General features: G+C 36.2%; 2 non-coding genes across 2 annotated transcripts; both read right to left on the reverse strand.

Moving 5' to 3' along the window:
- Window positions 1–119: 119 nt before the first annotated feature.
- TRNAI-AAU (transfer RNA isoleucine (anticodon AAU)) lies at window positions 120–295 on the reverse strand. The gene is made up of 2 exons: window positions 258–295; window positions 120–155 (listed from the first exon to the last, which is right to left on the reverse strand). It is a non-coding gene; the product is annotated as a tRNA-Ile (tRNA).
- A 7,230-nt stretch (window positions 296–7,525) lies between these two features.
- On the reverse strand, window positions 7,526–7,599 carry TRNAI-AAU (transfer RNA isoleucine (anticodon AAU)). Its single transcript has one exon. It is a non-coding gene; the product is annotated as a tRNA-Ile (tRNA).
- Between the last annotated feature and the right edge of the window lie 1,805 nt (window positions 7,600–9,404).

Consider the following 9,404-nt stretch of genomic DNA (forward strand, 5'->3'; position numbering starts at 1 on the left):
TAATTTAATAATATTATTGACTAAATTAATAAATTAAAATTGTTTAATTTAATAATAATTTAATAATATTATTGACTAAATAATAATTTAATAATATTATTGACTAAATTAAAAATAAATGGCCCACGCAGGTCTCGAACCTGCGACCTTCGCGTTATTAGCACGACGCTCTAACCAATTAGCACGACGCTCTAACCAACTGAGCTAATGGGTCATTTTGTTAATTAATTTGGTTATTTCAGTAATTTATTCAAAACTATTAGCACGACGCTCTAACCAACTGAGCTAATGGGCCATTTTGTTAATTAATTTGGTTATTTCAGTAATTTATTCAAAACTCATTAATAATACAAGGACTTTAAGAGTAATTAATCCTATATTTAACATTTTTTTTGACAAATATATTTAACAATATATATTAAGTAAGTTTCTATCTATACCTATCTATAAAGATGATACATAGTTTTTAGAGAGATATATCATTGATTGAATACATAAATTAGATTTGATACATTCTCAAATCTGTGACACAATTGTTTTAGAGATATTATCTGTGTGCACTACGTTTTGTGTAAGTGTTTACAATTTTGTCCTTAACTTAGATGTTTAAGTGAATTAAGGAGTATAAGTGCTTATTAACTATCCTTTAGTCTCGATATTTTTAAAGAATGTGAGGCATTTTTGTGTATCAGAACAAACACCCTCGATTTCAACTGACGATATCAACCTCAAATTTGTTGCACCATTTTTCATTATATTTTCTGTTGTAGATTGTGTTAGCCCTCGCAATTTTGTCGTTAATTAAAACATTCCTCAATTGATTGACGAATGTGATGTTTATAAATTACCCGCCTTTTTTTTTTTTTGAAAAAACCAAGACAAATTTATTGATTAAGAATATCCCGAAGGATCTCAGTTGTAATACAGGGAGGGGTTTCCTCTAGCCATATCATATTGGGCTCCCTAATGGCATAATGGGCCAGCTTGTGAGCTGAACCATTACCTTTCCTACCCACATGTCTGAATGCCATATGTCTAAAGTTCATAGCCCTTCCTAGGATTCCTCTTATCACGTTCCCCACATAGGTATTGGGTATGTCTTCATTTCCCCTTAGGATTCTGATGTTCTTCTCACAGTCAGACTCAAAAACTACATCCCAAAAGCCGCAACTCGTTGCAAAATCCTGAGCCAGGTATATGCCAAAGGCTTCAGCAGCTGCAGGATCTGGAGTACCATTCACCTTCCAAGTAGCTGCTGCCACCACTTCTCCTGCTGAATCACGAATGACTGCAGCCAAGCCCCAGAAGTTTTCTTCAGAGAGGTTTGCATCCGTATTTACCTTGTATATGTTGTTATCTGGCTTTTTCCATTTACTCATGTTAGCTCGAAGTTGCTGATTGCGAATCCTGGTACTAGGTTCCTGCATCGAATTTCGCTTGTTGTTGATTTCGTTACAGATCCTGTAGTCTATGATGGATTTGATGGTCATGCTTAGAACATCCTCTTCACTGTTGTTAATGTCTTCGAAAATTAGCATGTTTCTAACATACCAAAGATTGTAGATGACTGATGATATGTAGATTAGAATCTCTGCTGTAGTTGTTTGACACATGTGCCTGAGCCAATCTTGAAATTCAAATTCTGGAACCTCTGGAAACTTGATATTTATGTTAGAGCCAAACCACACTTTCTTTGCAAAAGGGCAGTCCATAAAAGTGTGGCTTATAGATTCTATTTTTGTGATACATCTGGGACAAAACATGTCCCTGGTGAGTCCTTTAGCGTGAAGAGCTTTTCTAACAGGTATGGCATCATTAAGAACCCTCCATAAAAAGTCTTTATGCCTAGGAATAGTGTTTAGGTTCCATATGGTTTTCCATATGCCTTGATTAGTGTTGTTGCTGGAAGTGCCAGGTAACTGGTTAGAGTTCCAATGCTGAATGAAGTTGTAACCAGACTTGACCGTGTAATTTCCATCCTGAGAGTACATCCACATATAGCTATCCTTAGAGACTTCCTGTACAAGGGGTAACTGTTGTATGTGTTCACTTTCAAAGCTATGAAAATGAGCCTCTAGTAAAGGTTTTTGCCACCCTTTTGGGTTCTCCAACATTAGATCCTTGACATATCTAATGGTTTCTGAGTTGATATCTGGAGTGTAGGTCTTAAATCCATTATGTTGGGGGATCCAGTTATCTTCCCATATTTTAACATCACTGCCATCCCCAATTTTCCAACATCCTCCTTTCTGAATAATCCATTTGGCATGAGAGATGCTGCTCCACACAAAGCTGGGATTATGGCCCATTCTGGCCTTTAATAAATCAGTGTGGGGGTAGTATTTAGCCTTCAGACATCTAGATAGCAAGGAGTTGGGATTTTGAAGCAGTCTCCAAACTTGTTTTGCTAAGAGAGCTTCATTGAAACTGCGCATAGTTCTGAAACCTTGTCCACCATTGAGTTTGGATTTGAAAAGAGCTTCTTTACTTTTCTAGTGGATCCTTCTTTTATCTTCATTTCCCCCCACCAAAATCTACATATAGCTTTTTCAATTCTATCACAGATACCTTGAGGAATAAGGAAGGTACTCATAACGTAAGTAGGAATAGCTTGAATGACTGCCCTGATTAGAACTCCTCTTCCTGAGAATGATAGATGCTTTTCCTTCCAACCTTTAAGCTTCTTCCTGACTCTTTCCATGAGGAAACTAAAAACATGATTCTTTGCTCTGCCCACTTGAGTAGGAAGGCCTAAATATTTGTTAATGTTGTTGGTAATTTGAATGGGTATGATTTGTTGAAATTCTGTCTTAATGCTCTGTAGAAGAGTTGGATTGAACACCATTTCTGACTTATTGAGGTTAATCTTTTGGCCAGACATTCTCTGGTATTCATCAAAAATTTCCATGAGGTTTCTAGCTTCTGTCTTATTAGCTCTGCAAAACACCATGCTATCATCAGCAAAAAATAGGTGAGATAAAGTAGGAGCATTTTTTGCTATAGTGATACCATGAATTTTATTTTGATCATGATATTTAGTAATAAGACCAGAGAGCACATCTGCACAAAGAATAAAAAGGTAAGGAGAGAGAGGGTCACCCTGTCTAATGCCCCTCTTAGGTTTGAACACAGGTGTTGGAGCACCATTAATAAGAATGGAGAAAGAAACACTTCTAACACAAAGCATAATGGTATTAACCAAATTTTGGGGAAAGCCCATAGTAAGGAGAGTGGCCTCAAGAAAGTTCCATTCAACCCTATCATAGGCCTTCTCCATATCAAGCTTAATGCCAACAACACCTTTCTTTTTATTCTTAAGATTTTTTAGAAAATGAAAAGCTTCATAGGCAAGGATGGTGTTGTCAGTGATAAGCCTGTTTGGAAGGAAAGCACTTTGTTGGGGACTAACTATATCAGGCAAGATCTTTTTGAATCTATTAGCTATGGTTTTAGTAACAATCTTAAGAAGAACATTACAAAGGGCAATAGGTCTATAATCAGAAGGCATATTAGGATGTTTGATCTTAGGAATAAGACATAAGTAAGTGTAATTGATATTACCCGGATCTCCATTGTGATTAAGGATATTGAGAACAAAGTTAGTGATATCAGTACCAACAATATCCCAATAGGACTGGTAAAATAAAGCTGGTAACCCATCAGGACCAGGGGCAGATGAACTTTTCATTTGTTGAATAGCCTCAAAAACTTCTGCAGCACTGAAATCTTGCTGTAGGTATGACTGTTGGTCTTTAGAAACTTTGTTTTTTACTACATCTAAAGAATTCTGCAAAACAGTAGGGTTGTCAGTATTAAAAAGAGTGTCAAAATACTCAATAAAAATGGAATTTATTTTGTCTTGCTCTCTCCAAGTGTTGCCATATCTGTCCTGGATGCTGTTAATGTTGTTTTTCTGCTTTCTTTGGGAAGCTTTTATGTGGAAGAATTTAGAATTTTTGTCCCCTGTCTTGAGCCAATTAGTTTTTGCCCTTTGAGCCCACCAAAGTTCATCCTCCTTCATAAGGTCATCAAGCTTCTTTTCCTGGGTCTTTATCTTCTGAATGGTAGTGCTGTTAGGGATCCTTCTTTTGAGAACTTTGAGCTCCTGCTGGATAGCTTGAATTTTCCTGGGAATATCCCCATATTTATTCTTTCCCCAACTGTGAAGCTGTTGCAATGTATCCCTTAATCTGTTAGTAGTGTCCCCTTTGCTAAGCTGCCAGGAGTTTTTTACAATTGGAACACTTTCATCATTTTGGAGCCAAAGTTGCTCAAACCTCATAATATGACTATTATTCTTGGTATTCCTGCAATCAATGTTAGTCCAAAATTCCAAAATCATAGGGCAATGATCAGAGGCATATCTAAGGAGGTGGTTATTATTGTAGATAGGATAAGTGGCAGTCCAACTCATGGTTTCCAAGAATCTATCTAATCTTTCCTGAATGTGAGTTTTATCAGTCTGATTGTTGGCCCAAGTAAACTTGTCACCAATATAACCAAGGTCAGTGAGATTGCAGGAGTTAATAGTATTATGAAAGTAATCAGAGATGCTACTATCTATAGGATTACCACCCATTTTTTCACTAGAGTTGAGAATCATATTGAAATCACCAAAAATAATCCAATTATCATGCTGATGGCTTTCATTAATATTTCTAATAAGATCACAAGATTTTTTCTTCTCATTATGAGTAGAATAACCATATATCCCTGTGGCATACCAAGATTTACTAGAAATAGGACAAGTGATATAGCAGTCAATGAATCTTTCATTATGATTGATAATAGTCAAATTTACATTGGATTTCCATAACATAACTAGACCACCAGACCTTTTACCATTGTTTTTTGCACAATTAACAAGAAGGTAATTTGGCAAAAAATTTAAACAGAGCTTAAAATTGAGATTATGGTCAGACTCACAGAGCTTAGTTTCACTGAGAAAGACTATGTCAGGGCAGTGGACTTTAAGGAGCTGCTTAAGAGCTCTAACTGCATTAGGTTTGCCCAAACCTCTGCAGTTCCAAGCAAGGATCTTCATAGTCCTTGGCTAGCCTTGTTAACAAGGCCTGCCATTATACTATCTGTGGACACTATGGACACTGACTGGTGACTCTGGGGGGTAGAAAGTGCAGGGATGGTCTTTCTCTTTAGGGTGTTTGAGTTCTGACATATCAGTTCAGCCTTATCTTGCTTTTTTGCTGTTGTAGTGGGACTCCAGACATTACTCCCCTGTCTTGCTTGCTCCTTGTTTAGTTTTAGGTTGGCCATCATCTCAAGCATGGCTTTTGGTATGGGACTAAATTGGCTCCCACTGACAGACTTCTTGGGATTGCTGTGAAATTTCTGATCCTTCCTTTCATGGATTCTCCTGCCATAGACATTTGATCTGAGCCAAGGTCCCCTAGGATTAACTGTTCCCTCAGGTGGTATAGCTGAATCATCCTCACAATTGTCTGCACTATGCCCAATTAAACCACAGAAAAAGCAGAACAGAGGAAGATTTTCATAGCGAAAGTCTACCCAGTTAATTCCATCGTTTTCATTCCCAATGTACATTCCTGCCCTAATTGGGTCTGCTATGTCAAATTGCACCTTTATCTTGAGAATTTTAGCATTATCTGGGTAGTCATAGAGTGCTGCTTCCTCAACTATGCCAATTTGAGCTCCCAGTTGTGTGCCCATTGCAATTGTTTTGCAGTGAAGGGGAAGTCCCCATACCTGTATCCATAGTGGCACTTTCTGAAAATCCAGATCTTGAATGCTGGTAGATCTGTTCCATAGATGAAGTTTCAGCCAAACATTTCTTATGATCCAAGGTTCACCTTTGATAATTCTAGTAATGTCGCTTTCTTTCTCAAAAGAAAATTGGAACAAGTTGTTTTCTAACTCAGTGATTTTGAAGCCAGAGGGGCTGCACCATATTCCCATGAGTGAGCTGTATAAGATTTGTTTTGGAATCTGCTTTGTAGTTAGGAGTTTTCCCAAGATACTATTTTTGCATTGTTCAATCCCTTTTTCTATAACATCTTCCTCATACATAAAGAAGGGCCCTTCTGAATTCATGTTGCGTTCACCAGATTCCTGATTGGAACTATCTTGATGGTTTCTTGATTGGTTATTTGCAGGAGGGGTATGGAAATCTTGATCATTGGACTGACCCCCACTTGTGGAAGCCCCTGAATTTTGATATGGACCAGCTGCCATAGATGAGAGGTCAAGCCTCTGAATTTTGTGAGGTCTCTGAATGTTGTTGATTCTGTTTTCATTGTGTTCATCTGAATGTGTGTTGATTACTTCTTTGCCTTTGTGATTTTCCATGATGCTAGGAACTTGATAAAGAGATAAGGGTAGCCGTGAAATTGAGACAAGATTAGCTGACAACTGGATGAGGAATCCAGCAAGAAAGAATGGTTAGGGTTGCTACGATGAACAAGGTAATGGTTAGGGTTGAAGGATTGAAAGGAAGAACAGAGAGGAACCAAATCAAGAGGTATAACCAGGAGGGAACCCTAAAGGTGAAGAAAAGGGGATGAAAGTGAATCAAGGTAACAGAGGGTAAAACTAAGGGCGCACAGAGTGCAAACTAAGATTCAACTATCCAAAAACAGGGGAAAACCTGTTTAGGGAAGGATAACAAGGTGGAAGAGAATTAGATTTATGAAGAAACGATGAAGAAAGGATTAGGTTTACGGTTGCAGGAAGGGAAACGATGAGAGGTTAATCGCTCCGCAAAAAGAGGCGCTTTACGATTCTCTCCACAAACCATAAATTACCCGCCTTGAACCTTGATTTCCATAGCATATGAGACTTTATTGATCTATCAAAATAATTTTAAATATTTAATTCGGAGATTATTGAATTATATAGAGATTTTTAAATAGATATTTGTAGTAAAATATTTTACAATTGTGGTTATAAACTTGTCAATAATATTAATTCAATTACGCGGATAAAATGTTTTAAATTTTGTTCTTGAACTTTTAAATAATTTTAAGTTAGTTGCTCATAAATTTTTAAATAATTTATAATTAGGTTTCTAAGCTTGATTTATTTTTCCTTAAAAAAATGCCTTTTTTTTAACCGAGTCCCTCAAAAAAATCAATAATATATTTTTCAAGTTTTAGTTCAATACTTGTCAAAAAAAAAAGTTTTAGTTCAATTTTTTTTTAAAAAAAAGGTTGTGTAAGTAAGAAACTATTATTATTAAAAAAGGATAAAAAATTAATGGCCCATGCAGGTCTCGAAAAATAATTAGGGACTCAAATATTTTTTAAGGATTTAGCTTATTACAAATTTTTCAAAAAAATCAATAATATATTTTTCAAGTTTTAGTTCAATACTTGTCAAAAAAAAAGTTTTAGTTCAATTTTTTTTTTTAAAAAAAAGGTTGTGTAAGGAAGAAACTATTATTATTAACAAAAAAAGGATAAAAAGTTAATGGCCCATGCAGGTCTTTTTTAAAAAAAGGTTGTGTAAGGAAGAAACTATTATTATTAACAAAAAAAGGATAAAAAGTTAATGGCCCATGCAGGTCTCGAACCTACGACCTTCGCGTTATTAGCACGACGCTCTAACCAATTGAGCTAATGGGCCATGTTAAATGATTATTTTAGTTTAGTAGTTTATTTAAAAATCAATTCAAGGACTTATTAATTCAATTTTTTTTTTGGTGGTCGGGGTTCGAATCCCGGACTTTGCATATTTTATGCATAGTCCATACCAACCGAGCTAAACTCACAAGGACTATCAATTCTATATTTAACAATATATACTTACGTAAGTTTCTATCCACCCCCCAACCCCTACACACACATATAAAGATAATACATAGTTTTAGGATGACTTTTTTATTTCTTTTTTACCTTTCATTTAAACCATTTTATCATTTTCATAATATTATTTCCATTATTAATTATAAAATAATTAATTTTCATTAAAATAGGGACAAGAACATAAAGATTAAAAGGGTTGAGAAATAAGGAGAAGACGAAATTGAATCTAGATTGACGTCAATTATGCATGGTAGGACGATGATGGTGACAAATGTGCAGAAGATGGTGTTGTTGAATGTTGTTTTGAAATGTGTCGAGATCTTTTTGTTCTTGAATGTTTTATAGGCCTGAATTCGTAGAGGATGATGTTGTTGTTGTTAGTAATCCTCATAGGATGATGTTGAGAGCTTGATCACGTCGTTGTCTTCTTTTTTTCACTGAGATCAGTTATCTACAGCCCAAAAGGGTTGACAAATAAGGAGAAGACGAAATTGAATCTAGATTGACGTCAATTATGCATGGTAGGACGATGATGGTGACAAATGTGCAGAAGATGGTGTTGTTGAATGTTGTTTTGAAATGTGTCGAGATCTTTATGTTCTTGAATGTTTTATAGGCCTGACTTCGTAGAGGATGATGTTGTTGTTGTTAGTAATCCTCATAGGATGGTGCTGAGAGCTTGATCACGTCGTTGTCTTTTTTTTTCACTGAGATCAGTTTGCTTCACACACACACACACGCACACCAAAAGGGTTAACAAATAAGGAGAAGACGAAATTGAATCTAGATTGACGTCAATTATGCATGGTAGGACGATGATGGTGACAAATGTGCAGAAGATGGTGTTGTTGAATGTTGTTTTGAAATGTGTCGAGATCTTTATGTTCTTGAATGTATTATAGGCCTGAATTCGTAGAGGATGATGTTGTTGTTGTTAGTAATCCTCATAGGATGGTGCTGAGAGCTTGATCACGTCGTTGTCTTCTTTTTTTCACTGAGATCAGTTTGCTTCACACACACACACACTGTTATGAAATGCAACAAATGATAAAATGGTTCATTCTCATTGATTGTGAAAAGAGAATACAAGTAGTATTTATACACAATGTGATAAGATTCAAGGCTTATCAGCTAAAACTAACTGCATATGAGCTAAACTATCAGCTTATCAAGCCAAGCTAAGGAAGTTACTTGCAGCTCAAGTAACTTGTATCACAAGTTACTTGCAGCTCAAGTAACTGCACTCTCTTCATTCTTCTCTTCATTCTTGTGCTCTAATATCCCCCCACAAGCTGGAGGATGGTAGATGTTGAGCATGCCCAGCTTGGATAAAAGAATGTTGAAAGGCTGAGGAAGCAATGGTTTTGTAAAGAAATCTGCTAATTGATCTTTGGAGGAAACAGGAAGTAGTTTCATGATTCCTGCTTGAACTTTGTCTCTAACCAAATGACAGTCAATCTCTAGATGTTTAGTCCTCTCATGGAACACAGGGTTGGCTGCAATGTGCAAAGCACTCTGGTTATCACAATAGAGGACAGGCAACTTGATTGTTGAAACATGAAGATCATGGAGCAGATAAAGTAACCACTGAAGCTCACAAGTTGCTGCACCAAGTGCCCTATATTC

The sequence above is a fragment of the Medicago sativa genome, chromosome 1 (genome assembly GCF_051527215.1).
Source record: "Medicago sativa cultivar Bolivia chromosome 1, Bolivia_mono, whole genome shotgun sequence".
Taxonomy (NCBI): domain Eukaryota; kingdom Viridiplantae; phylum Streptophyta; class Magnoliopsida; order Fabales; family Fabaceae; genus Medicago; species Medicago sativa.